The sequence below is a fragment of the Tupaia chinensis genome, unplaced genomic scaffold (genome assembly GCF_000334495.1).
Source record: "Tupaia chinensis unplaced genomic scaffold, TupChi_1.0 Scaffold000115_1, whole genome shotgun sequence".
In the NCBI taxonomy this organism is placed as follows: domain Eukaryota; kingdom Metazoa; phylum Chordata; class Mammalia; order Scandentia; family Tupaiidae; genus Tupaia; species Tupaia belangeri.
This window is the reverse complement of record NW_006159579.1, coordinates 8,903,364-8,910,727: the sequence shown is the minus strand read 5'-3', so window position 1 is coordinate 8,910,727 and position 7,364 is coordinate 8,903,364. Positions and strand designations below refer to the sequence as shown.

Below are 7,364 nucleotides of genomic sequence, written 5' to 3'. Positions count from 1 at the left end.
CCCGCGGCCCGTGGCAAAGTGCTGGGATGTGGCAGCCCATGCCTCTGGTGTAAAGAGCATCAGCTCCACCAGGGAAGGCAGCTGAGCCAGGACTCAACCACTCGGTACGGTAGACTCCTGAATCCTGGGACCCTTGTTTGTCTACCTGAAAACACTACACGTGGGCCCCGGGTTCCCGGATGCCCTAAATGGCGTGTGAGCTGGGTTTGGGGCTTATTTATGCATTCTCATTTGGGAATTTCATTCAGAGAAGGCTGTTGTAAGTGATTGAGGAGTAAATGGGATGTGGGACTTAGAGGGAAAGTGTTTGAGAGCTTGAGTCGTTTTTAAGTTGCATGGTTTGCATTTCTGAACCGTGATTGCCCTGGACTTGTGCCCTGCGACAAACTGTTATGGGGTAAGAGGTGGGGGGGGGTAGTTAGAGAAGGAGGGAGGGCATATGCCTTTGTTTTTATCTATGTCACACGTAGTATATGTTTATGTAGATATCCTAAACGTTTATTCATGAGGCGCCCACACATCCTTAATTAAAAATGACAGTAGTTTCCATTTATATATGTTCTTGTATGTCGTTATCTTGATGTTCTTTATTTGTGGTAGCTTAGTATTGCAGTATTTCAAAACTAAGAGAAAATGCGTCCTAAAACAATTGGTATTTTGCCGGATAATTCTCAACCATGGAGAAAGAGCCAAAAGCTCACTTCATTAGCTGGAACAACTTATTCGAGCTTAATTTGTTTCTAAGAGACATACAGTGGAAAAATCCAGAAACAGCAAAGTAGTATCAAAGAGACTTGGGCAATGAATGAAAGAGTTCTTCTATCCATGCCTTGGAAAGATGGTATTAAAGTTGCTGTAGAGGACAGAACTACTTTGTAATGATAAACATATTAACCAGTGGGTTTTGTGACCTTGATACATTGAGCAGTGCCTGATTTGTGCAGTGGTTCATGACAGGCAAACATTGCATGGGAAGTGTGGTAATTTTTGGAAAAAATGTTCCCCATGTGTTTTTTTTCCTTCTTCTTCATGTCCAAGTACGATTTCAGACTGAGGCAGTCTCATGATAATATTTCCCCCCTTTTTCTTTTTCAAGATAGCATTACAAATTATAAAAATAATTCATGTTTAAGTCAGAAAACCTGAAAAACAAAGGAAGTCATAAGAAAATACCCATAATCTCACAAGCTATGGTAAGGTGCAATTTTATCTAAAGATACTTATCATTTCAGTATCTCGTTCCCTATTTATGTATTCTTTTTCTTAACAAAAATGTTCCATACTATAATAAAAATTTTTTTTATAACTATAACAAAAAAGTCTTACATACTGTGAGACTTTTATTGTATGCTTTCTTTTCACTTACAAATAGCTTATGAAAAATGTCTTGGTTTTATGAACAGGAATTTGTAGTCCCTTTGTGATCCTTTTAAAAAGTAAGTGAAATCAGGTCAGTTGTCTGTTTTGAGCCCTCTAGTAGCTGCACATCTTAAAGTAAATCTGAAGCCCTTGCTGTGGCCATGTAGGTTACCTCCCTCTCTTCACGCCCAACTTTGCCGGACAGATCTCTATGGTTCTTAAAAACTTCACGCATTAATAGACCTCAATGCCTTTGCATTTGCTGTTCCCTCCACCCAGGACTTTGGTTCTTGAATACTACCCTGGTTGACTACCTGACTTCTTCAAGTCTCTGCTTGATTGTAACCTTGTCAGACTTTCCCTAACCACTCCATAAAATAAATCCCACCCCCCTGTCCGCCTTACCCTGCCTCACCACCAATTGGTAGTGCATATTTGTTTGCTGGTTTATTGTCTCTCCCCCTCAACCCAGAAATGTGAGACGTTTTTCACTGATGTACCCTTAGGGCCCAGGACTGCACCTGGTCCACCATAGGTACTTCATATTTGTCAGTGAATGAATGCTCATTATCCTTGTGGTCTTGCTGGTAACCTTTGAGGCTCCTATAGAAGCTGTATCATGAGACAGAATAACAACCTCTTAAAAGTCAGGATATCCTTCTCCTTTCCATATCTGAGGAGAAGAACTTTACAAAGTGAGGCTTATGATCTTAAAAAGAATTGCAGTCTTGATTTAACTTGAACAATTGAGGGAAGGAACATTTTTGGCAAGTGTTACTGGCTTGCTTGCTTATGCATTATTCCTTGTGTCACACTGGAAATCTTTGGAAAGTATAAAGTGTCCCAGTTATGTTTACAGCTGTGATTCCAGTTTGGTAGTTCTTGGTGATAGTATGAGCCTCAATAGCATAGTGGGCTTTTTGTGTCAATAGATACGCAGAGATATAATTACAGCTTTAATGTGTTTTTATTCGAGAAGGAGCTGTTATATTTACTTATTTTCTAGGCAATTCTATCCTTTTCAGCTCCCTGCTTATCAGTTTGTGGAAGGCCTAGCAGATATACTAAAAATTTTATTGTGTTCTCTCTCTCTTTTAACATTTTAAAATAAATCCTTGACATTTTGAGCATTTTTACATCTCTCATATAACTCTTGAACTGTTTGAAAGTACTAGTTTCATCTTTCAGGATGAAACAACATTGGTACTAAAATGTATAATTGCATTTTCATTTAATGGAAATTTTGGAAAAATTGTATTTGTAACAAAATTTGTATAGAAGATATAATGCGAATTTATGCTTTTTTAAAGATTTTAATTTTAGTTAGTTTTTTCTTTATTTGGTGAGAGAGATTTTTGCGTGTACTTGCTGAGAGACAGAAAGCAAGAAATCATCCCCTGGGGGATGTTCACGTTGCAATCACTTCCTCTCCATTTTCTTCTCGGGATCTTGGGCATGCACACACATGTGCCCGGCATGAGTTTTAAGCCATCGTGTTTGGAACTTGAACCATGGTCGACTGTATGGGAGTCCAGCAACATAACCATTATGTCATCTGCTGGTCCCAGGTAGGCTACTTTTAATTTTAGTGAGTTTTTTAAAAAAAAAGACTTGCTTTTTGAGCTTAAGGAAAAGGATTCCTTTGAACTCAGTCCAGAGAGAGATCTTCAGAAACTTGTTTTTCTCATGTTCCAAATATATAAAACTTAAGGGAAAAAAAAATCCTAAGTGAAAATTTATTCTTTTAAAGGACTAAATGTAATGTGTTAAGAATTTATTTTATATTTGTTCCACAGGCATCTATTGAGTATGTATTCAGGAAGTTCTGAGTTTTTGTAGGTTACGTTACCACATTCAGTTTTAGGTTACCAACCTGATTTCTTATTCCTTCTTTTTTCTTGCTTGTCCTCCTCCCTTTTCCCATCATATTCACTCCCTAAGTGACCTCATCTATTCCCAGGACTTTAATAGCCCCTGGATGCAATACTCCCTTGGGGAACGCCTCACCCTTTCTCTGGTTGCAGACCTCCATTTTCAGCTACTGCCCTGTTATCTCTACTTGGCGCCTCATGGTGGTCTCAAACTTCACATGTTCAAAATTCATCTTTCAGTCTCCCACTCAAGCTCCCAAATAAATATGTATTGCTCATTCCTGACGCTTCCCTGTTTCAGTGTGGTGACTTTCCATTGTTCAGGCCGGACACTTGAAAGTTGTCCTTGATTTCTCTCCCCTTGTGTCCATCAGCATGGCCTACTGCTTTAAACTCAGAGTGTCTCACCTCCTTCCTTCTTTCCATCCTCCTAATTCAGCTATACTCTCATCTCAGCTGGATGACTGTCCCTGCCCTTTAATTGGTCATAGTAGGCCGTGATCCTACTACAGTGCAAACCAGGGCATGTCACCTCCTGCTAGTGGCCTCCCACTGCGCTTAGACTTGCACCTGCACATATTCTGAGGCATCTGCCACTGCCTTCCTCTCTGGCCTCCACTCCTGGCTCACCAGGCTTGTCCAGTTGAGCACTGTCAGCTCCTCAGACATGCCTAGTTTTCCTCTTCTTATGTCCAGGTCCTTCCCTCTGGTCGGTGCTCCTCCCCTGCACTGTCCTCAAACATTCAGTCTCAGCTCAAAGATCTCCTCCCTAGAGTGGCCTTCTCTAATCCACCCCTTTTGTAGTAGCTCCCTCCCTGTTGTGCACTATTCAGTACATGTTCATCTCTTCCTTGGCATCTCACCAAACTTCCAAGCAGCTCATTTATAATTGTTTCCTCCTTTACTGTCTACTCCTCCCAGTAGACTTAAGATCTTTGAGGGCAGAGTCAATTTGCTAATGGTAAAGTCCTGGCACCCTGCTCTGCCTAAAATACAGTAGGTTCAGGAGCTCAAAACATTTTGAATAATAATTTTTAAAAAATAATTGTTTTATTTAAATTTATTTATTTTTACTTTGACCAGAGAGGGACGGAGAGAGAGAGAGAGAGGGAAAGTGAGAAAGCAAGCCACCAGGTCTGGGACTCGAACTGCGGTCGGCCACATGGGAGTCCAGTGTCCTTAGCCATCACACCACCTGCTGGCCCCATGAACAGTTACTTTAATAGTTAACTTTTTTTAAAGACTTACTGTGAATTTGGCTTGTTGCTAATTGCATTCACACATTATATCTCAGTCTTTGGAAGAACTCAATAAGGATGATAATTATGTAACCATTTCTATTTTTTTTTTTTTTTGAGAGGTTTTTGCTATAGGGCACATGCGCTCGCCAGAAAGAGAGAGACAGACAGAAAGTGAGAACCCATCCCCCAGGGAGGATGGTCATGCCACAATCTCTTCTCCTCCATTCTCCTCTTGGGATCTTGGGCATGCGTACACATGCGCCTGGGATGAGTTTAAGCCACTGGGTCTGGGACTCAAACTGTGGTTCAACTATATGGGAGCCCAGCGACATGGCCATTACGCCAACTGATGGTCCCACCATTTCTATTTTTTAGTTGATGAAATTGAGCTTTGGCCCAGCCACAGTGGTACAGGTAGTAGGGCTCTGCTGTGTGATGCTGGGAACACATGGGATGCCCATGTTTGGAATTTGAGTTGATCTGAACATGTCAGGTGCACTCATGGGTGCCTGTGATGCTGGCTGGCTGACAGGAGGAGTGTAGTATGGCCAGACCTCCGTCAAGAGTACTACTCTCTCTCTCTACCCCTTTCTCTCTCTACACTTCTCCCTTTCCATCCATAGCTGTCTCTTTTTCCCTCTAACTAAAACCCTTAAAAACAAAACAAAACAAAACAAAAAAACAGAAAATTGAGCTAAGATAATTAATTTTTAAAGTTACACAGCTACGGAAGTGCTAGTCAGGGTCTCTCATTTGTTCTTGTTTTTAGGGAGATTTTTGCAATAGGGCGCATGTACTTGCCAGAGAGACAGTGAGAAATCACCCTTTGGGGGAGGGATAGCTATGCTGCAATCCCTTCTACTCCATTCTCTTCTTGGGATTTTGGGCATGCACACACATACGCCCAGTGTGAGTTTTAGGCCGCCGGGTCTGGGACTCAAACCTTGGTCAACTTTGTGAGAGCCCAGTGATGTAACCATTATGCCATCTGCTGGTCCCAGAGTCACAATTTTAATCTATGTGCTCTGACTTTAGAACACCCCTCTTATTTTTTATTGCCTTCTGATAAGAAGGTAGGAATGCATGCATATGAAATATGCTCCAGTATTAATATTTGATGCTTCCTCATGTTCATATTTCTAAGTATATAAGGAAGCATAAAAAAATAACACTTGGGTTAGGGTGTATATTCTCCTGGGAAGGTTCTGTTAATAACCACTATGCTAAAGTGCAAAGATTAGTTTACTTTTAGGCTCTGTGTTTTAATTTTACTTTTGCTACTTTTAGCTGTAAGCCCTTGAGAAAATTACTTCTCAACATGTCTGTCTGTTTTTTTCAGCAGTAATTGGAGAAAAATAATAGTTATAGGATCTCATGAGGATCAGAATTATACCCAAAAACAATGTTAGCTCTTTATATTATAAGGAGAAGGGGGGAAAAAAACTCTAAGGAAAAGACTTGTAGCCCCATCAACAAATTAGTTTGGGTGAGTGAACTACAGATAATAACCAACTTAGGGCCAGATGGTGGCACAGCTGTAATGCAACGGGACCCTCATGGGAAGGTGCTAGATTTGCACCCCAGGGCCCACTGTATATGCCAGGTGTACATGTGTGTGCCTGAGAACTGGGCTGGGTGAGGCTGGGGGTAGATCAAGGGATGGGGACCTTTTGTCTCTCTTCCTGTCTCACGTTTATGGAAGAAATGGATAAATGAATAGGTAAACTGTAAGAAAATAATAAGTAACATAGTGTTCCTTCACTGATCATGGTTTTGAATTTATAAGAATTATCTGGAAATTGACTCTTTGACTTGGGAATTTATGATTATTCTATTGATGTATGGCAACTTCATGTTTTCATTTAAGCTTGTTAAATGTTTTGAAGATAGGATAGCTTTCTTCTTCTTCTTCTTCTTTTTTTTTTTTTAAACTCTTCCCTATCTTTAGAAAGATTCCTAGGGTGAAGAGATCTTTCAAGAGGCTGGTCATGCTATTTTATTTTCCTTTCATTAGTGATATAGGACTTTTGTACTGTTCACCTCAGTAAGTTTACTTGAAATAGTGAAGTGAACAGCAGGCCCAGCTCAGGCACAATGAGCTCTCCTGATGGAACATCTGGGCACAGTTGTATTTTCTGGTAGGATGGCCTATGAGTGAGTATCAATCTGGTGGTTTCTGTTATCTCTCTGAGATAAAGGTGAGAGTGTCTGCTAAGAATAAGTGGGAAGAGGGACCAGCAGTTGATATAATGGTTATGTCACTGGACTCCCAAGTAGTCGACTGCAGTTCGAGTCCCGGACCCGGTGGCTTAAACTCACACTGTATGTGGGTGCGTGCATGCTAAGATCCCAAGAGAATGGAGGAAAAGGGATTGTGGCATGGCCATGTCCCCCAGGTGATTTCTCGCTTTCTGTCTCTTTCTTGCGAGTGTATGCACCCTATAGCAAAAACCTCTCAAACAAACAAACAAACAAAAAACCCAAAAAGTGGGAAGAGATCAGAGAACAAATGAGGAGGCTAGGAAGAAGAATGAACTTGAGACAGTATCTGTGGGCTCTACCAGTAGGCAGGGCTTCAGTGAGGCAGGAGGCCATGAATTTCATGATTGGGGCACCAGTAACAATCAGCTGCCTGGCCTAGGAACAAAGAAGGTACAATTTTGTATTCACTGAAGGTGAGTGGCAGAAGGCCTATAGGGAACTATTATAGGTAGTGGCCAGGGAGGAATTGACATGATAGGTAAGGGTGCTTAGGATGGATGAGCTGAAGAAAAGCCATGACATTGAAGTCAAGGAACTGGGTGTATTGGAATGCTTGAGTAATAAGAGGACATGTGGGTGGAAGATTTTGGAGTTGGAGCAATTAATTGCTCACTGGTAACGATAGGTTTCT

General features: G+C 41.1%; 1 protein-coding gene across 1 annotated transcript in view; it reads left to right on the top strand.

Moving 5' to 3' along the window:
* The first annotated feature begins 16 nt into the window (after window positions 1-16).
* Window positions 17-7,364, top strand: part of ZHX3 (zinc fingers and homeoboxes 3) — a 127,369-nt gene continuing 120,021 nt past the window's right edge. Inside the window, exon 1 of the mRNA XM_006144142.3 lies at window positions 17-104. The gene's annotated coding sequence lies outside the window, so the exon portion shown is untranslated. The remainder of the gene's footprint in view (window positions 105-7,364) is intronic.